Source organism: Pinus tabuliformis, chromosome Q (assembly GCF_031772625.1).
Source record: "Pinus tabuliformis cultivar Carrire ecotype Pingquan chromosome Q, CPIR1, whole genome shotgun sequence".
NCBI lineage: Eukaryota > Viridiplantae > Streptophyta > Pinopsida > Pinales > Pinaceae > Pinus > Pinus tabuliformis.
In genome coordinates, this window is record NC_142296.1 from 576,930,941 (window position 1) to 576,954,232 (window position 23,292).

General features: G+C 35.6%; 1 pseudogene; it reads right to left on the bottom strand.

Moving 5' to 3' along the window:
* Positions 1-20,890: 20,890 nt before the first annotated feature.
* LOC149220764 ((+)-borneol dehydrogenase 1 pseudogene) lies at positions 20,891-22,306 on the bottom strand (annotated as a pseudogene).
* Between the last annotated feature and the right edge of the window lie 986 nt (positions 22,307-23,292).

The window sequence follows — 23,292 nt, forward strand, 5'->3', positions numbered from 1 at the left end:
TTCAATTTGTAATTTATTATGTAGTTCTGTCTTGGCTATGGCTAAAGTATCCTCATTTACTTCCTCTTTTAAACCGAAGATTATAAGGTTCAAGGCCCTTTTGTTACGTTCGTGGTCTAATTCTATTAATTTGTTCATTTCATCTTTAATTGGTTTGATATCTAATTTGTCTACCACATTATTTAGGGTGAGGCGGTTATTGACTTTTTCTTCTAGATCTTTAATCATGTCCTTCATTTTAAAGCTCTCTAAAGCATCTCCTTGCTGGGATGTTTGGTTAGTATCTTGGTTTTGTTTTTCTATAACCTGCAACCTAGTCTCTATTGCCACCATTTTATTCTCCAATAGTTCTATTTTATTTTCTATTTGTTTTTGGATTGTGTCTTCAAGAGATGCAAATTTATTTGCCAACATGGCTTCTAACTCTGTTTGTAGCTTGACTTCTCTTTCTTCTCTACGTTTCTCTACAGATTCTATATACTCATAGAGGCCTTGTAGAGTAACTGTGCTAGGTCTGCCTTTGGTAATCTTTGGTAGCTGTGGTGAAATATTCATACTTGAAAATATATGACCAAGTATGTATTAGAAAAAGATAAGGAAAGGAAAGTGTGCACCTGATATCAACCCTGTTTGTAGATCGCATGTGCCCACCGTAGCCCGCAGACCTGATTGGATCGAAAGATGTTGTCGACGGACCCAAGATCACCAAAGAGACCCTTACTATTTGAATGTAAGCCTCAGAACCAAAATCACCGAAGGGCGAGCGAGCCTCAGAACCAAGATCACCGAATGTGTTTATATATGCGAGCCTCACAACCAAGATCGAATGCGAGGATTTATATATACATTTTACGCGATACCGGAGCCTCAGAACTGGAGCGAGGATTATGCGAGCCTCGAGATAGCCGAATGCGTTTAAATATGCGAGACCGGAGCCTCAGAACTAGAGCGAGGAAGATCACCGATCTTTGGATTTATGCGAGCCTCTGGATCGCCCGAATGCGTTTAAATATGCGAGACCGGAGCCTTCGAGCCGGAGGAGGAATCACCGAGGATATTGATCACTGAATGCGTTTAAATATGCGAGACCGAATGAGTTTAAGTATGCGAGACCTTTTAAATATGCGAGCCTCACAACCAAGATCGAATGCGATGATTTATATATACAGTTTACGTGATACCGAATGAGTTTAAGTATGCGAGACCAGAGCGTTTATATATGCCAGACCAGATGAGATCGATACGCGATACCGGAGCCTTTTAAATATGCGAGCCTCAAGATCGCCCGAATGCGTTTAAATATGCGAGACCTGCGTTTATATATGCGAGACTGAAATTGAAATATGCGAGATCTGCGTTTATATATGCGAGACCTGCCTTTTAAATATGCGAGCCTCAAGATCGCCCCATTTTTATACAATTATTTTTATGTGATTTTATATATTAACACAATTCATGACACAATCCTTACCAATTGTGATTGATATTGACAGAGTACTTTTCTTTATCTTAATTGTGTATGTCATTACATTCAACTTCTTCATTGCTCTTATCAATGTATACCTAGGCTCCAATTGTATTCAATACATACATATATATAAAATTAAATATAATAATTTTAAGTAATTAAACTAAATTAATAATGACCATAATATAAGTATACAAATTCAATTGTTTCATCATAACATATGTATAACATGGTTGATAGGCACAAAAACCTTTCATGATGCATTTTACAAAGTGAATTGACCATTTATACCATATATATCATCTATAACCCTTGTTTAAATGTGGGACTTGGTTCATACATTTGGAAGTTCAATAATTAAAGTAAGCATCAAGAAACGCTAGCTATCCTAGCTTGTTTAGTGAATGTGGCTGTAGCTGAAACGTTATATATTTTAATTTTTTCCATTTTAGTCAAAAATTAATTTAAAGTTACAGAATTTTAGATTTCAGTTTTTGTTATCGAAATCATATGTTCTCATTGAAATTGTATATTTAAATATATTTCTAAAATTTCTAAATATTAAATATGCGAGCCTGGAGTCTCAGGGGACGTTAACCATCATCATCATCATCATTATAAAACCCTAATTATGTAAATGCAAATCACAAACTATAATAATATAAACATCAATAGTTTATTATACAAACTATTGGAAAGAAAACAAACTACTAACTTTGAAAATTTACATATCCACATGAAAAATAACATGACTAATTTTAAAAATTTTCATATCCACATATTATATCATATATGTACTTGAATAAAACTGTAATAATTAAATTATGGAGGACTAAGGAAATATTTCAGAAGACTAAATTTAGATTTGGATTGACAAGGCTAAATGTAGCTTGATTAATAAATAATCAATGCATTATCAAATGGGTAATAACTTGCCTTGCAATTGATATTTTGAATTTTAAATGTTGAAAGTGTATAGTTTAAACACTTTGGTATTTTAAGAATCTAGTTTTATATTAAATTAAGTAAATTTTTAGTGAAAAATACAAAAAAATAGATTATATTTTGTAATGTTTCATATTATTATTATTATTATTATTATTATTTAATTGAAAAATATAAAATAATAATTTTGATATAAAAAGTTTGAGAGCAAACTTTTTAATTCATTTTATAAATTAGAGAAAGCTTTTTATTATTTATTTATATTTATTTGAACTTTTTTAATAGAAATGATATATGAATATTTTTCTTTGTTATTTATTTATTTTTGTTTTAGCAAAAATGATATTTATTATATTGATGTTTGCAATATAGATTTGTGGTAAATATATTATTATACTATCATATTTATTTCTTACTATTCTAATTACATAAAATTTAATGATTTGTATTTTAATGGTTCATTTCAGATTGTTTAAACATAAAATATAATTTTGTTTGATATTAATATAATAATTTTTAAATTAATTTGTAATTATTATTTCTTTCTTAAAAAAATATAATAATAGGAGTGTTTATTGATGATGATGATGATGGTTAACGTCACTGAGACCAAACAATGATCTATCGGACACAAATTATTTATTTTGATTTAAGATTTTATTCCTATGCTCAAAAAGCTTGGAGAGAAGCCTCCCGAGCTCACTATAATTTTGACATTGTAAAAGGCTAGGAAGGTCAGTATTGTAACAAAGATTGTGAAACTGAGATCTAATGTGGTTGTACGCAGGGCACTCTAAGAGGAAGTGGTTTTCATCGTCAATGCTCCTATTCTCACATATATGGCAGATCCTTTCCATCCATGGTGTTTTAGGAACTGCCCAACGACCTGTTTCACTATGGAGCTCATTAGAATTCATTCTAATCTTTGCTATATTAATTTTCTTCTTTGAGCTAGTTAAATAGAGAGATACTTTTGATCTTCTAGGGTGTGGTTGATGACCTTCTTATAATAACTTAATTTTCTTTTAGCTGCTAAATATTTCTCACACCACAATTTTTCTTTGAACTTAGAAGTAACAATATCTTTAATGTTATTTATGCTTTGCAATGCATCATTCTCGTTGATCTCCCAATAGTTTAACCAGGCCCTTGTGTCTTTATGCCACCCTCGATTGAGCCTTAGGTGGTTTTGGCTGGAATTTAAAGCTAGCTTAGGAAGTCTATGATCATCTATGTTATTGAGTTTGTGCTTTTACAACAGAAAACTAAGCATAGCTAGGCTCTCAATAGGGGAAAGACCTGCTTCTATAAGGAGAATAGGATAGGGTGTATTACTTTTAATTTTTAGGTTATAAGCTATAAAATGCTTCTGGATTTGCTCAATCTTTCTCCATGATTCTCTGGAGATGCTGCAACCCCAAACCTCACAGCCATATAAGATAACAGGAGTGACTAAAGTTTCAAAGAGGAACTTCTTTTTATCCCACATTACGAGGTTTGTTGTTTTACAATTATTTTCAAGACCAAAATAAGCTTTCCACCCCCCATTAATCCTTTTCTCAATGTTATGGTTCTAGTTGAGCTTGTGATGGATATCAATTCCTAGGTACTTGTAAGAATACACTTCCTCCAAGTTATTATTGTCATACATAAAATTAGCGTAAGTGTCCTTCTTGGATTTGATAATCATAACTTTTGTTTTGTCAGTGTTAACAGTCATACCCATGGTAGAGTAGAAATCATTAAGAAGATTGAGTTGCTTATCAAGATCAGACGGGCACCTTGCCAAAAGAACAATATCGTCAGCATAGAGAAGAAGGATAACGACTATCCCAGCTAAGATCGTGCCATCACATCCTGCTTCCTCTAAATAGCCTTCGAGCTTATCGATGTAAATGCCAAATAGGGTAGGGGAGAGGGGACAACCTTGTTTAACTCCGATGTTACACTTAATATCTTTCGACCACCCCTCATTGCTCTTTAGCTTGGCAATTACATTCTCGTATAACCTTATAGCAGCAACTCTCAACTAAAGAGGAAACTTTAGCGCTTCTAACCTATTCCAAAGGTTGTATCTAGGAACCGTATTGAAAGCCTTTCTAAAGTCCACAAAGCAACAAAACAAATTGGATTTATCATTACGACATTCCTCCGCAATGATCCTAAGCATAACAAGGTGGTCTGTTGTTGAGTGATGCCTTCTAAAACCTGCTTGGCCTTTAGCCCGCTTATCTTCACTTTCAAGCCATATGCTTAACTTCTTTTCCAGAATACTACCATATAACTTGGCTAAGAGAGGGCTGATCATAATTGTCCAATAATTAGAGGGGTTATTTGTATCCCCACTTTTAAAAATAGGGATAATGAGGCTCTCATTCCAAGGTTTAGGGAACCCTTGCTTGACTGCTTGATTGAAAAGCTTGTGGATGTGGGGGATGAGGACAGGACCTCCAATTTTTAAGATTTCTGCCTGGTAACTTTCAATGTCCTTAGCTTTCCCATTAGCAAGGGGATTAACCCCAAACTTAATGTCTTCTAAAGAGAAAACTTCTTTCGTTGTGAGCAAGGTTTCCAAATTATCCATGACATTTGGAGATTCATTAAGCTTTTTAAGATAGGAATTCCAATCGTGAAGAGCAATTTTATTATTATCCTTAGTCTTCCTAGTCAGAATCTGCCTCCAAAATTTCTTAAGAGCTACCCTAGAGAGGTGTAAGAGATTCTCCTGTCTTTGACGAATGTACTGCCTCTTTTTCCTTTTAGTTAGCGCTTTGTATATTTTTATCTTGTCCATTTTAAGGGATTCATCAACAACTTCCTTAATTGCTCTCCTTGCACTTTTACAATCTTTTTCATACCATGGATTGGTTTTGCTATTTCTTTTATTATTTGAAACTTCAATTGAGAACTTGTTAATAGAATATGAGAGGGTTGTAGTAAAATTATGATAGAGGTCTTCTATGTTGTGTATACTAGATAAAGGAAACAAATTAGTTTTTAATTCATTTAGAAAGGGATCATTTTTATTTCTATCAAATATTAAGGTCTTTTGGCTGAAACTATTATTTTCTATGGGAACTCTATGCATGACAAAATTGAGAGTTATAAGTAAAGGCCTATGATCAAAGTCAGGTTCGTGGTCGTTTAAGATGTCAAAATTTATTATTTCGTTGTATAATGGGAGATCGGAAATAACGTAGTCTACCACGTTGCTACCAAGTCCATGGATGCAGGTCATCTTGCTGGAATTGGGCCACCTCTTTAGATCGTTGCAAATTATGAGATCTTGAGCACTACAGAGCTTGACTAGCTCCAACCCAAACAAATTTTCCCCGAGGTCTTCAGAGCTCCTTTTGTACCTGCTAGCCAGAGTAGGGTCTTCGTCTAACCAAAGAGGATTAGGGTTGGAATGATTGCTTATAATAATAGCTTGGTTGTTTGAAGTTTGAGCATTAAAGTCACCTATTAAAAGGATATTACCGTCATTCCTTAGGCTAGAAATATCATTCTCTAAACCATTGTAAGGGTTAGTTTTATCTAGATTCTTCTTCTTATAGAAGTTAGAATTGATGGGGGGGAAATAACATATTGCTATGTAGGACTTTTTATTATTAATGTCTCTAATATCTATCCAACTATATTGGTTGTGAGGGTTGTTTTTATAAATCCTAACATGGGGGGAGATGTTCTTCTTAATGTAACAAGCTATTCTCCCAATGCCACTACGGGAGGATCGCTTGTTCCAGGTAGACCATAGCGTAAAGCCATCTATGTTAGGGACCTTAGATTCTTCGTGCTCCCAAGTTTCAACAAGCAAAATAATATCAACATCATTTGAAATCCAACTTAGCTTGGGGCCTTTGTTCCATGGGAAGCCCCAACAATTCCAACAAAGGATCCGAAGCATGTTTAATTGTTATTGATTACTATATTTTTGGTTTCTATCTCGAATAAAGGCTTTTCTATTTCTGATTATTGCCCATTTTCCTTCCTTTCTAGCTTCTTTTACCTTTTGGAACCTCCTTTCTTAATTCTGCTTGATCTTCTGGAATGAGATCTTCATTTATGAATATTCCCGTTCCTTTTAGACTTGGGGTTTTACTAAGTATGTTGTGCTTATGATCAGTGGAGCTCACCTTTATGTGGATTAGTCTTCCTTTATTCTCGGTTAATTTCCCCAACCTTGTTGCTTCTGTGAGACACACTGTTTCAATTTGTAATCTATTATGTAATTCTGTCTGGGCTAAGGCTAAAGTATCCTCATCTACTTCTTCTTTTAAACCGAAGATTATAAGGTTCAAGACCCTTTTGTTATGTTCGTGGTCTAATTCTATTAATTTTTTCATTTCATCTTTAATTGGTTTGATATCTAACTTATCTACCACATTATTTAGGGTGAGGTGGGTATTAAATTTTTCTTCTAGTTCTTTAATCATGTCTTTCATTTTAAGGCTCTCTAAAGTATCAACATCTCCTTGCTGGGATGGTTGGTTAGTATCTTGGTTTTGTTTTTCTATAACCTGCAATCTAGTCTCCATTGCCTCCATTTTATTCTCCAATAGTTCTATTTTATTTTCTATTTGTTTTTGGATCGTGTCTTCAAGAGATGCAAATTTATTTTCCAGCATGGCTTCTAACTCGTTTTGCAGCTTGGCTTCTCTTTCTTCTCTACATTTCTCTAAAGACACTATATACTCATAAAGGCCTTGTAGAGTAACTGTGCTAGGTCTGCCCTTGGTAATCTTTGGTAGTTGTGGTGAAATATTCATACTTGAAATTATATGAGAAAATATGTATTAGAAAAAGAAAAAGATAAGGAATGTGTCCACCTGATATCAACAAACCTAACTGCAGATCGTCCGTGCCCACCGCAACCCCCAGACTGAAGAATATATGTGAAGAATATATAGAGTACATTTTTAATTCTTTCACCGAGCCTTAGAACTCTTTCACTGAATATGAGAAGAATATATAAAGTACGTGTTTAACTCTTTCACCAAGCCTCAGAACTCTTTCACCGAAGAATATATAGAGTACATGTTTAACTTTTTCACCGAGCCTCAGAATTCTTTCACCAAAGAATATATGCGAAGAATATATAGAGTAAGAATATATGCCAAGAATATATAGAGTATGTTTTTAACTCTTTCACCGAGCCTCAGAACTCTTTCACCGAAGAATATATAAAGTACGTGTTTAACTTTTTCACTGAGCTTCAGAACTCTTTCACCGAAGAATATATTCGAAGAATATATTCGAAGAATATATAAAGTACGTGTTTAACTCTTTCACCGAGCCTCAGAACTCTTATTATTTTTTAAGATCCATAAAACTACCTCAGAACTCTTTCACCGAAGAATATATGCGAAGAATATATAAAGTACATGTTTAACTTTTTCACCGAGCCTCAGAACTCTTTCACCGAAGAATATATGCGAAGAACATATAAAAGTACGTGTTTAACTTTTTCACCAAACCTCAAAACTCTTTCACCGAAGAATATATGCTAAGAATATAAAGAGTAAGAATATATAAAATATGTTTTATACCTCAATTATAATTCCATAATAAAATTAAAACCAAAGTTAACCCATTAAATTTTAAATAAATAAAATTTAAATATTTTAAAAAATAAATAAATTCTGTTTTATAAAATTAACTTGGTATTTAAATTTTGAGATATAACTTGATTAATTACAAGTCCATGCATTATAAATGCGTAAAATCCTGGCTGCAGCTGGAATAATAATATCTTCATCATTTATCGTTACCGGTCAAAAAGTGGTTTTAGTTGGGACATTGACTATTGAAGGGGCAGGACGTATTCTGTGCGTTTTATATTATTTTTGAGGGGTTTGATTTTTCGAATTATTTTTGAGAGCGGCGTCAAAGGAATCACTGCAGTTTTATGGAATTTATAATTTCCATTTCAAACTCTTAATTACCAATACTTACAAATTTTAGTGTAAGGACAAATCATATTATATAAATATTGATGTAATGGTGCCACATATATATATAGAGTTGGTCTCTATATATAGAGCCACCAACCCACTTCGCCGCTCATTTTTAGTTAGAGACCTAAAAGTGGGTAACATTGCATGCAACACGTGGGCGGCCAACTATCTTCCCCATTTATGGTTACAGGCCAAAAAGTGGTTTTAGTTGGGACGTTGACTGTTGAGGGGGCAGGACGTATTGAGTGCGTTTTATGTTGCTTTTTCTTTGCTAATATTAGCACACTGCTTAATTCCATTGCTATTGAGTGCGGTAATTGCCGTCGTTGTGAAAGCATAATCTTTTAATTTTGAGAGTGTCGCAGAACAGTACGCTAATGCCGTGAATTAGCCAGCCAAACTTGAAGAATGCCTGTTGCTTGAAACAATGGTCCACCGACAAATGAGTGACTATGTTTGTTCCACGCTCCTTCCACGTTCAATTTTTTTATCTACAATTTCCCTCAATTTATATTTCTTGAAGGATCTGTTAAGCATTTCAATCAATGGTTTTAATGTCTTCAAATGTAGATATACTGTGAACTTACACAGTTCCAAGAAAAGAAGTTAAGTTACACAGTTATTGGTGTTGCAGAATGCATGTTTATTTTAATTTAGAATTTAATAAAATGTGATTTTTTTTAGATAGTTAGAATAAAAAATGTTTTAGATTAATAGTTTGGTAAGATTATTTCTTTATTATCATGTTTAATTATTTACTCCAAATGGGGGATAGAACAAAAATTGAATCCAAGATTTCGGTGAAACTTAATTTCCAACACTATTACCAATTGAACTAGCTCAAGTGAGTTTTTATTCCATTGTTCTCTATCATAATTTTAATTTGCATGCATAAGCTATTAACAATAATCTATAGACCTATAAATCTAAAGAGATATAAAACTGCAATAGTGTATATTTTGAAAATTTTAAGTACACTTTTATTAGATTCGTTCTGGGGAACTATCCAGTGGAATATCACATAAATTTATGTGTATATTTTGAAAATTTTAAGTACACTTTTATTAGATTAGTTGTGGGGAACTATCCAGTGGAATATCATAGAAATTTATGGATCATTATGACTCACTGGTTTTTTGCTTACATCACTAAAGATTTTTTTTTCTTCTCATGTCTATCTATGTCAAGGTGTGACACAACCAACCTATTTTTATAAGTTTCTATTTACAAGATGCTCTACTTAGATGAGATCCTAGCAACCTCAAGACTTTGAATTTATGTTATTAGTGTAGTATCATAAAATTCTTGGTCTATGTAATCCTCATTTAACATAATGCAAAGTTTCTCTCTATATATATACAATACTTAAAGAATATTTATATTATAAACATGATTATTAAAGCTAATAATATTACTATTTAAATAATGTTATTAAAAATAACAGCTATAACATAAAAATTAACAAAAATATTTTTAATATTAATATTTCAATATTTTATCATTTAATAATTAATTAAATATTTTAATTAACCATGGTAACTTAATTAATTAAAAATATCAATAAAATTTAACTAATTAATTAATTAATTTTAACATTTTATTTCTTTAACCGAACTCTCTTTTATATATTTGACTTAATTAACTAAATAAATAATAATTATATTAATAATCTCAATATCTTGTTCATCACGATTTTCAACTTGTTCAAAACATTTTATCTCTCACGTGAATAACTTCGTCATGATTTTCAACTTGTTTAAAACTTTTCGTTTTCTTTCTCACTTGAATATCATGCTCATCATGATTTTCAACTTGTTCAAAACTTTTTATTTTCTCCCTCACCTGAATATCTTGCTAAACATGATTTTCAACTTGTTCAAAACTTTTGGTTTCTCCCTCGCTTGAATATCATGCTCATCATAATTTTCAACTTGTTCAAAACATTATGTTTTCTTCCTCACCTGAATATCTTTCTCATCATATCACACTCATCATTTTCAACTTGTTCAAAACAATATGTTTTCTCCCTCAAGTGAATATCTTGCTCATCATATCACACTCATCATGATTTTCAACTTGTTCAAAACTCAGCTTTCTCCCTCACCCCGATATCTTGTTCATCATATCACACTCATCATGATTTTCAACTTGTTCAAAAATTTCATCTTTTTCCCTAGTTTGAATACCTGCTCATCATGATTTTCAACTTGTTCAAAACTTTCTATTTTCTCCATGATTCTCTGAATTATAGAATTTTTTCCACTCAAGCTATTATACTTTGACACATAGGAGATTTGAACCAATGAACCATGGTAAAGAGTGCCTTTAGAGCATAAAAATTTACCATTAATCGGGAGAACTGTCGAGTGGAGCGGAGAACTGATAGCGACCAACCAGTCGTCTCTACAGCCATGGAAGCCTCCAATCAGCGCTGAGGAGATCCACAGGAACCACTGCATGGACGACCCGTGTTTCTTTTGACACGTTCTCTCACGGAGATGCGGCTAGCCATGCACGTCTCCTCTTAGGCCGAGTTTGATGTTTTCTTCTAGCCTTTCTCCTCATGGCCTTTCGAATGAATGCCACCTTTCAGTCCGAACTTCGCATTGTCCCGGGAGGTTTTTATAAATTCAGACAGTGAGGGATCAATGAAAGTTTGGTTAGCTCCCTTCCCTGCTTGCCTTGGCACAGGGATGTTACCTTCTTTCATGCTATGTTATATCTTCCCTCCTCCATTTTCATAGTATTCCGCGACGCTGGTTCTGGTTTTTCGCTGGAGGTTTTGCTGCTCTTCACTCGGCAGGTCTCTACAGAAATGAGGTCAGTTTTTCCAACCTTCATCATCTATCTGTTTTTTGAATAGCTTCCTCAGACATCACAATATCTTTCTCAAAGCTTTATCACATTTCTGCGAATTATTATAGCAAGTTTTATCATTTCTCATCTGTCTTAGCTGATTATCATAAGACGGGAAGATAGATGTGCTTCTTTTTTATAAATCTACTGCTTCAACATGGTCTGGTTTATATTTCGCAAGCTGAAACAATCTATAGGTTTTTACAAACCCTGTACAGACTTTAGAGTTAAGGTAGGAACATGGTGGTGTATTTTTCAAATATACTGTTGTTGTGTTGATTGCCGGGACTCCACAACTAGCTAGGCACAGAAGTGGCTTGTTTTTCCTACAGACTGCTACTGATTCCTGGGCTGGTAACAGTCCCCTCTCTCCCTCCGATTCCAGGCCTGGAATACCAGATTTCGACCAACTGAATCTGGTTTTCCTTTCTCCCAGTTTCCTCTGCCTAAGGGCTGTTTTAGATGCTATTAATTCTAGTAAATGATTCTGGACAGCTGGTCCTATCGTTTCCCGTGCCTCTCTTTATCGACGAGCCCTCTGACAGACATGTAATATCATATCTCCAGCTACATTCTACCCAGGTTATATGCTCTGAGCTTTAGTCTGACTCTCGGATATTTGTTAGTACTACTCCCCGATTTGGCATTCAATCCTCCTCGTGGTTACACCTAGAAAGTGGATTTTCTATATCTGGGCCATTAAATCATTCTCATCCGTAGCCTCAGAATGTCTGTTTTTTCTGTTAGAAGAGCCTCTTCCCTTTTCGAAGGATTTATTGATCTGGGCTCTTTGCTCAGAAGCCGTTCAAACTTTCATTAAAGTTCTGTATCACTCAGTCTGTATTGCAATCTCCTTAGGATTATATTTCTACGGTACTTTTTAAAAAGACAGTGGTAGTGACGTATGGAAACTGAGTCCGACATATCGGCCACGGAGGCCATGGTACGTGCCACCATACAAGCTGAGAAGGACTGGGAGGCGGCCACGAAAACAGGTAGCTGGCAGGCTACTTTGGAGGATGTGGTTATCCAGCCAGCAAATCAGGATGCTAACAAGGATAGGTCCTGGTCATAAAGCGTTTTCATAAACTAGCCAAATCGATACAACAAAGCATGGAAGCCCGTCAGAACCATTCCTCCGCCTGATGCACTTAAATTGGACAGTGTCCATCTCTCTAATAGAATAGAAAAGCTCCAGAAGTTCGCTTTGGTGGGTAAGTGGCACTTCCCAGAAATGGAGGATGTCGCAATGAGGAAGTGGTTGGAGGTGCAGTGGAAACCGCTGATAGGCTATTTTCCCATAGTATCAAAGCTCATGAGGGAGTGGTATAGTTTTCAGTTTCTAAGTGCGGACGACGTTGAAGCTATCCAGAAGCTTCCCTAGGTATATGGAAAAAGCTTCCTTGTTCTCCACAGATGGTATATAGGATACAACCCCTTGAATAACACTCCATCAAACAAATTAATTCGGGTAAAGCTCCCAAATCTCCCGCTGGAACTCTGGTCCAGGGAGACTTTAATGGAGATAGGCAACTCCATTGCTAGATTTGTCTATGTCGACCCATGGGTTTTGGGGCAGAGAGACAAACACATTGCATGGATACTTATTGAGAAGGCTTACAGGGGTGGTTTCTCAGACCATATAGAGATCGCATGGAGGAATCAAAAAATTAATGAAAGGCTTGATTTCTGGGGTATTCCTTTTAGATGCTCCACCTGTCATAGGACTGGACATCTAATAAACAACTGCCCCCGCCGTCCACATATTAAAAAAAAAGAGGGGCCCATGACAAATTCCGGGTGAACTCCCCTCAGTCCCCGTCTGATATTCAGCAGACTCCGTCAGCTAGTTGGACTCCAATGGATCTGGAGAATCCACAGAACGGTAAGAACATCGTCGACAGATCTATTACATCTCCCCAACTCTTTTCTCAAGCACGTTCTTTATGCCTTGATTCCAGATCAGGACCTTCAAAGCCAGAATCCTTTTCATTTGAAGACTATAGTGCCGGGAAAGAGCTACAATCCTTCATCTGTCCCTCTCCCCCAGTTCCTCTCGAAGAAAATGCAATTCCCTCCCCCCTCCCGATACCAAAACCAAAAAATTTCAAGGTGGGGACACAAACCATTGCTATCTCTTCATCCTCGCCTACTCCTGAAAAAAGCCTCCTCCCCTCCGTCAAGGGTAAAGAACCTATGGTCTCTGCTATGCCTAAAAACTCTCCATCCTCATCTCTTACAAACTTATATGATAGCGACATTGATTTTCTCCTGAGCAAGAAATCCCTTGAAATGGAGCCCTTAACCATTCACAAGCCTCTGAATCTGTCTCCTCCGTTTATAAGTCCAAATTCCGCTAAAAATATTATTGTTAAGAAGAAGAATAATGGAGGAAGCAGACATTTCGGCGGACGGGCTTATGACATGGACATAGATATTAGTACCCTATCCCTGGTGGACATTCCCATCCTTGAAGTGTCGGAGAATCAGCCTCTTAGAGCAAGCGCAGTTGCCCCCCCCCAAAAAATGAATTTCATCCTATCTATGAATATCCGAGGTCTGGGAGCAGATCTCAAATTTTTGGCACTTAAAGATCTTTCTCTCTCTGTAAGGCCGAAAATCATTCTTATTCAAGAAACAGTGCACAGTAAACAAGCTGCCATCTCCTATTTTAGGAAAATGCTTCCTCTGTGGCACATGGCGGCCTTGGACGCTGAGGGTCTCTCGGGAGGTTTGGCGGTTATGTGGGATCCTTCTTGGATCAATGCAAAAGCCTATAAATGCTTTGTTGGAATTCTCATATCGGTGGATATCAGAGGATTTTCTAACCCCATCAATATCCTAAATATTTACGCCCTTATAAAAACAGGTCTGTTTTCCGGGGTAAGTTTTTTGACTCAGAAATTTTTGACATCGATTCATTAGTGATTGCGGGTGATCTTAATATTACTCTAAGCTCGGAAGAATGCTGGGGGAGATGTAGGAAGAGAGATCCGCTCTCGGACAAAATCAAATATGAATTCCTTCATAAGAATCTTGTTGATGTTGTTTCGTCCAATATGATGCCTACATGGAACAATAGACGAATCGATGAAGCCTATATTGCCAAAAGAATTGATCGTTTTATTGTCCATGCCAGCATTATAGATAAAATGGGCATGCCTCTTTCGACTATTGAAAGTGCTTTCATCTCTGACCACAGGCCAATTTGTCTCAGCTGGAGGGAAAAAGGTTTCATGCAGGGGTACCCTTTCAAGTTCAACAGAACCTTATTAGAAGACCCGGCTTTCAATACAGAAGTAACAAAGGCCTGGAAGGATCTATCCTCAAACAATTTGGATCCTCCTTTTTTGACTTTTAGGGACAAAATGACCTCTATGAGAAAAGTGGTTAAGGCATGGCAAAGCAAAAAACGTCAGGCGGACAGAATGGCTCTCAAAGAAATTCAAAAGGAGCTGTCTGATATTTCTATACTTTTGAATGCCAATTCTCTTCCTTTCAATTTGAAATGTCCTATAAATGAACTCGAAAGGAGAAAACAAAAAATTCTAAAGGAGGAGTAGGCCTCATGGAGGCTGAAGAGTAGGGCGACATGGCTAATGGAAGGTGACAAGAACACCAAGTTCTTTCACAGGTTCGCAAATGCAAGGAGAGAGAGAAACGCTATCTGGAAAATCCGCGATGGTCAGGGGGGTTTTCTCTATTCACAACATGATATTTCAAATGAGGCAGTGAGATATTTCAAAGATCAGTACAAAAGAAGTGAAAATAACAGTTTTCAGGATATCCTTTGGGGTATTGATCTGGCCCCCCAAATGTTTGACGATGCAAAAAATGATGTGTTGTTTCGTCCCATATCTGAGGAGGAACTCTTAGAAGTCATGAAGGCCTTTAAAAAGGACAAATGCCCAGGGCCGGACGGTTGGACTGTAGAATTCATCTTACACTTTTTTGACATCATGAAAACAGATCTTCTGAGAATGGTCGAAGCCACAAGAATTTCGGGCAGCATCCATCATATTACCTCTTCTACGCAGATAGCCCTGATACCAAAGAAATTGGATGCAGACTCCTTCAAAGATTTCCGGCCGATCTCTTTATGCAATATTTCATTCAAAATTATATCAAAAATCATTGCAGAACGGATCAAAGCATCTTTGGCCGAGTCATTGACAAAAGATCAGCATGCTTTCTTGAAGGGCGGAAATATAACTGACGCTGTCGCAATCACCCAGGAAAGCTTGTTCTCCATGCTCTCCAACAGATCTGAGGCGGCTATATTGAAGATTGACTTGCAAAGAGCATATGACTGTTTGGATTAGGGTTTCATCAGATGTTTATTAGCAAAGACTGGTCTAAAGTCAAATGTCATTAATTAGATCATGGCATGTATTGAGAATGTTAATTACGATGTCATCATAAACGACCTTCCTTCTCCTTTTTTCTCGGCAGAAAGGGGATTGCGCCAAGGTTGCCCTTTACCGCTGATATTCATCCTGGCAATGAACTCCCTTAGTCTCCATATCAATAAGGCAGTATCAGAGAACCTCTGTAAACCCTTGAAGATATGCAGGAACAACTATATATCCCACAATTTATTTGTTGACGATGTTCTTAATTTTGCGATGCTATGCAGGGTTACATGGAGATGTCTTTATGACATTCTATACAGGTTTCAAAGGGCCACAGGTTTACAAATAAATAAATCAAAATCTATCCTATATCACAACGATGTCAATATGGAGATGGTGGCGTGGATTGCTGATATGTTTGGTGTTGCCACAAATTCAATCAGGGAGGGTATTAAATATCTGGGATTTCACTTAAAGGCAAAAGGATATTCAAAAGAGGATTGGAAATGGCTCATAGACAAATATTACAAAAAGATTTCCTCCTGGGAATATAAATGCCTATCTCTGGCTGGAAGAATAGTCCTAACACGTGTTGTTCTTTCACAACTTGTTGTGTATTGGGCACACATTTTCTACCTCCCGGCAAGCATTATTCAAAAAATGAACAAGATCACTTCAAATTTCATCTAGAGCGGCAATTCAATTCAAGGAAAATATCATCTCACTTCTCTAGAGAAGATTTCTAGGCCAAAGTCATCAGGTGGATGGGGCTTATTAGATTTAAGAACATTTGGAAAAGCTCTTCTGTGCAAATCCTTGTGGAGAGGCATCTATGGGAATGGTCCTTGGAGTAATATCATAAAAACCAAATACATGAAAGGTAAACGTATGGAGCACTGGTTCCGTTTGAAAAGGATTGATGTAAAGGGCGGTTCTGTTATCTGGCTTAGCTTCCGCAAAATTGAACCTTTCTTCTTGAGCAATCTTAAATGGAGCCTCCAAACAAGTAAAAGAATCTTCATCGGAATCGACCCTATTATGAGTGGATGTGTAGGCATTTCTATTCCTGATAGGATCCTTTCCTTTCTACACGGCAAAGGATACTTCACTTGGGATAAACTGATTGTAGACTGGCAGGGTCCCATTCCCATTTGGAAATCGGCTGATGATATTGGCCTGCCAGTGTCACTGTTATATTTATGGAATCCACTCAGGAATGCCCTGAGAAACTGTGGGTTTCTCCGGTCCAATTTACAAGATTTTTTAGTTTAGTATTTACCAGGTACAAACAAACAGGTGTCTGTCAAGGATATATATTCTCATATGATGGCTTCTAAATATGCGCTCTCTTATCCACTGTTTGCTATAGCTTTTTGGAAATCGAGGTGCGCTCCCAAGCTCATTTACTTCTCATGGTTGGTTTTTTATAATAAAAACTTGTCCTGGGAGAACTTACGGAAAAGAAATTGGCATGGGCCGAGTAGATGCCAAATGTGTGAATCGGCAGAGGAATCAAATTTTCATATGTTCTTTCAATGCAACTCCATTCTGCGAATTTGGCAGGAACTGGCTTTTCTATATGGATTTCCTCTTGTTTCACATGTCTCTACTCAAGCTGCTTTTGTCTGGTGGGGTAGACAGCGAGAATCATGGAGGCCGATCTTTGTGACTGCTTTATGGTGTGCCTGGAGCTGGCGGAACAATAAAATTTTTAATGATGCAAGGGTGTCTCTCATGGACATTATACAAAACATTTCTTTCCTTCTCAGCTCTGTCCCCAAAGAGAGTCCAAAAATGAAAAAGTCCAACAGGAATGGGCTGCCTGATCCTCTCCTTAGGCCCCCGATGGCCTTTTTTGACGGTGCTGCCCAACGAAATTCTTGTGGCTGTGGGGTTTTCATAATCATAAGCGAGCATCTACATTACAGACTGGCCTGGAATGCTGGTAATGGGACAAACAGCATGGCGGAGGCGATGGCCCTTGCGGGTCTGCTCGCTTTCTGTATCTATTTTGACATCCATTCCATCTCTATTTTCGGGGATTCCAAGTCCATGGTAGATCATGTAAATGGTAAATGCATCATCAGATGCCCACATCTTGCTGGCTGGTTGGAGAGAGTCATGTTTTTTTGGGACCTCATGGTTGGCAGCTCTATACAACACATCTACAGGGCTCGGAATCAGGTTGCGGACTGTCTGTCTAAGCAGGGTCTTCTCCTCGGTACAGGTACCTGGTCTCTGGAGGTTTTGGCATATGGGGAGTCTTTTTTCATACAGGACTTCTGTATCCCGGGTTTCTGATCATCTTCAATGGTTTCAAATGTTTTGCTTATGGTCCTTCTCCTTTTTGTATCCTTTTTTGATTTCTCTTGAATATGGGTGGTCTTAAATGATAGTATCCATCTTTGTTACATGCTCCTAGCGGGAAGCTAGTGATGTCTTTGCATAAGTCTTATTTTTCTTATCTGAGATTTTGTAGTATTTTGCACAGAAGTTTCTCCCCTGGAATATGATATATGTAAATACATGATATGTACTATCTGCTACTGTTTATACAGGATCAATATAATATAATCTTGCTTTTTTCTTCCTGAAAAATCAATTTACCATTACTTCAAATCCACATGAAATTCCCTTTTTTTTACCAAATCTAACTAAAGAAATTCCTTTTTCCATTTTAAAACATTTAATCCTTAAATAAATTTCATTCTATTCCCCTTCAATCATTTTTTAAAATAGTTTCTTATAACAATTCTATTAACCATTACCCATTATTTTTTATCTTTAATCTTTATGTAAAAAAAATAAAAAATAAAAAATAACCAAACCGAGAATGGACAGGATTATCTCATAAATGTGTCAAAGATTGGTTTAATTGGCCTATATTTTTATTTAAATTTAGCAATTTAATTATTAATTCAAATTTAATTTTATATTATTTATATCATATTTTTAATATATAAATTAATATAATATTTATAAAATTGATAAATATATTTAAATATAAATAACAATAATTAAAATTTCTACCATTTTAAATTAATTTTTTATTATTAAAACCTATAAAAATATTAAAATGCGTAATTAAAATTAAATTTTAATTATATAAAAGCACATTTGCAATAATGTAAACCAACGTAGACAAGCAACATACTTGTTGGATGTATCTGCAAGCGTCATTGTTATCCGTGATTCCTCCACCTCGCCACTGGAATCAGTTTGGGGAGTACATTGTTGACTTACTTATATATTAGGGTTAATTCTCATTTTCGGAAATAGATACCATATTTATTTTATTTTCGTTCAATTCTGTCCTCGAATCAGTTTTACGACTACATTGTTGACTTATATATTATGGTTAGTTATCATTTTTATTTTTACTTTATTTTCGTTCAATTCTGTACTCGAATCAGTTTTACGACTACATTGTTGACTTATATATTAGGGTTCGTTATCATTTTTTATTTTATTTTTTTAGATAGAGCAGCTTCGCAATTGGGTCGAAGCTGACCAGTACCACTATAACTACTAGAGGTAACTGGGTCAGCTTTACTAGGGGCAACTAGGTCGAAGCTGACCGCTACCACATTATAACCACTGGGAGCTGCGCCCACCCCTCTCCACAAGGCGGGGTTAGTTTGGGGGAATTGAACTCATGACCTTTAGTACGGAGCCCGTCCTTCTAATAAACTTCACAACATTGTGATTACGAATTCACCTACCCCGTGACCTTGATTAGTTATCATTTTAAGAAATATATACCATATTTATTTTTTTAAGAAATATATACCATATTTATTTTATTTTCCTTCAATTCGCTATTCGAATTAGTTTTACTAGTAAATTGCATATTATGCTTAAATATAGATTTTAAATAAAAAAAAATTTGAAGAAAAAGAGGATATTTATTTTATTTTAAATTTATAAAGTAAAATTATTTATTTAGATAATGATAATGATCATTATTTACTCAAATTAAATATTTATGTTTAAATATTGTTTTATTGAATAGATAGGATATTTATTTGATTGTACTAAGAGATGCTTTCCAGTGTAATATCATAGAAATGTTGTAATGTTTTATCTTGTCTTGTACCGTTTAATATTTTGATTTACTCAAATAATATAAAATAAAAATAATATTTAATAAAATCAAACTAAAATAGTCAATTATTGTAGGCAATTTTTGGTCAAATATTTTGAATATAATATTTTATAAAAATAAAAATAATCCTGTGTAAAAATATTTTTAATTGGTCAAAATAAAATAAAATTAATTAAAAAAATAATGTGAAAACAAAAATAGCATTATGGTATTGACTCATGCTATGAGAACCCATGATATTGACCCATTTTATTCACTTGGAATATAGTCTATTTAAAGGGGAAATTAAACTTGCCTAGACACCTTGAGGGATCAAATTTAGTGAGATGCAAACCTCTTTTAGAGTGAAAAGAGATTTGGTCCCTCTCAACACTTAGTAGATCTAGAGTTAAAATGGATCTAGACTAGTTTTAAAATGATAAAGCAAAATTATTAATCTAAATAATGATGATGGTAGCTATCTATTCAAATTGAATATTGTTTAGAGGATTTTAAAATCTAAAAGATTAGTATCTATTTTTGGGAATTTTATTTTGATATTATTATTATTAATTTAGATAATGGTGATCGTCACTATCTATTCAAATTGAATATTGTTTATAAGATTTTAAAATTTAAAAGATTAGTATTTATTTTTTGGAATTTTATTTTGATATTTTTATTATTATTATCTAATTTTAAGGTCATGAACAAGCTAGACACCACATTGGTGTATGAGATCCCCTTGTTTGTGGGACAAGAGACCCACCTTGGTGATACAAAGTCATACATATTCTACACCTTTGATGACCTTATAAGAGGAAACACATGCTCTTAAATATTAAGTCCACTCAAATTGTAATAAAAATAAAAGTCTCATAATTTTATCACTTTTGAAATGATTATAATAAATATATAATTAAATAATAATAATAATAATAATTTTAAATTTTTTTATTAATTTTATTTGAAAAAGAGATTAAAAATATAAGACCATTTACAATGGGACACTTTGAAATGATCGTAAAAAATATATTAATGTATAATTATATTTAAATATATTATCTTTATTTCTAATAAATATTTTTATTCATTTCATTAAAAAAATACAATGTAACGGGTTTTTTGGGTATATTAAACTCACAGATTCATATATATATATATGAAGATTAAATAATAAAAATTTAGAATGCATTCACAATTACATAGCTTGGCACCTAAAAAAATCTAAAACAAAATGATTAAACTTCTCCCTTAAAATTATCATACAAACTCTGCAGATTTCGTGTATGGTCACACTTACATAGCAATGCATGTTAAAGTGATGTCTGCTGATCTGTCCCTTACAAATAGAGTCCTTCCATCATGTCATGCTTTTACACGGTCAATGTTTTCAGGATTGTACGGTCAAATCATAGAAACTGTGAAGAGAAAATGGTGAAAAGCAAATGGAGGCTGCCTCAAAGCTACTGACCATTGGGTGTCTGAGCAGCTACCTGTCCATCCACTTCGCACTGGATTTTCTTTGAACTCGCTTCTGCGAACCGATTGAAGAAGGACTTGATGGGAAGAAAATCCATGGAATTTGCAGTGGAAAAGGCTTTGCAAGACGTGAATGCCCCGTCGATTACAAGATTATGGCCGCTGATGTAACGGGCGTCGTCGCTGCACAGAAAGAGGGCAGAGTTGGCAACATCAATGGCTTCCAGAGTGACACCCTTCAGCTCCATCGTCGTCTCCAGCATCTCTTCCGCGCATTGTTTATCGAAGGACGGGAAGCTCTTCTTCATGGTGTCGATCAACATGGGCGTCGACACGCCTGCGGGTGAAACGCAGTTCACCCGAATGCCGTGCGGGGCAAGATCAATGGCCGCCGACTTCATAATGCCCAACACCGCGTGCTTCGACGCCGTGTAAGAGGGCCCGTTGGGCATCGCCATCACCGACGCCATGCTCGACGTCATGAGAACTGAACCTCTGGTTTTGGTGGCTATCATCACCCTGGCCGCGTGCTTCGCGCACAGATACGCCCCGCGCACATTCACTGAAATGACCCTTTCCAAATCCTCTACAGTGACGTCTTCCATGGACGAGAATAGCCCGCCCGGGATTCCGGCGTTGCTGAACACTATGTCGAGACGCCCGTGCTTCTCCAGCGCGAAGTCCAGCAGGGCGGAAACGTCCGCCTCTTTGGAGACATCGCAGTGGAAAAAGCAGGCGTTGGGAGCGAGGGATTGAGCCACACGGTTTCCATGGTCGTCCTGAATGTCTGCAATCACTACTTTTGCTCCATTCTCCACGAACAACTTGGCGCTCGCCTCTCCGATTCCGCTGCCGCCTCCTGTGATCACACCAACCTTTCCCTGCAACCTGCAAATTACCAGCGTATTGATTAGAAGATATCCATTGTTATAGATGAAGAATGAATAGTAAGCAAAGAAAAGAAGAATGAATAGTAAGCAAAGAAAAGAAATTGGGACGAATTCTTATGCCTCATATTATCTGCTGCCTGCGGAATGAGAGACGATGGATATACAGAAAAGTGGAATATATATATAGAGAGAAGTGGAAATATATACTCACTCGCTGCCACCAACCCACTACGCTGGTCACTTTTGGTTACAAAGCTAAAAGTAGGTATCATTGCCTGCAACTAGTAGGGGACCAACTGATCTGTTCCTCATTCTTTATTACCGGCCAAAAGGTGTCTTCGTTGGGACGTTGACGATTGCAAGGGCAATCTTTGTTTGTTACACTCTCCCTTCCACGTTATATTATAGGCGTTGTCTACGACATCTACCCAATAGACTTTTCGCTGGAATTTGCTAAAAAGAAATTTAAAAAATCAGAATAGTGTTTATTGAGTGAAAATGAATTTAGTAATATTAAAAACCTGGAACACACAAAATTCTAAAATTCTAATATTTTAAGAGATTTTTCTTATTTTCCAAATTAATTTGTGAGATCTTTAGACTTTTATATATATATATATATATATATAAAATAGAGGATGTTGGGTCTAACCAGTAGGGATTGTAATTGCATATAGTCTCGTATTTATTTCAAGTTTGGAGAAGAACATACGTATGATTCATTGTGACAAATTTTATTATACTGGTTGGGACATGTCTTTTTATGTGTTTTCATGATGAGTTTTCATCGTTCGTTTTTATGCCCTTTTTTCAACGTTTCAGTCATTTTTTTCATGTTCATGAATGTTATAAGTCGTAAATAAGATGCCTTACGATTGGGATGTGCATTAAGTTGATTGGGATGTGTTCTTTATATGTGTTTTTAATTTATTTATTTTATATTGATGAATGTTATGAGTGGTAGATAAAATATTTTATAAATGTCAATTTGATAGTCAACAAAACTTATCTAAGAATTTTTTTTTATTTTTTATTTAATTTTCATATTTAATTTTCGAATTTTTCATAGTTTTAACTTTTACTTGTCAGCACAAGAGAGTGGTATGTTTTGTCTTTTGAGAAATGAAGTTTGTGTGTCTAGTGATTGTAAGTGTCACTTGTGTCAATGGTTCTATAGAGAGAGGGTGGGAGTGAGTGCCGAGTCGGCTAGGAGTAGTCACAACACAATAGGACATGTACAGTTTCTAGTGGAACATTC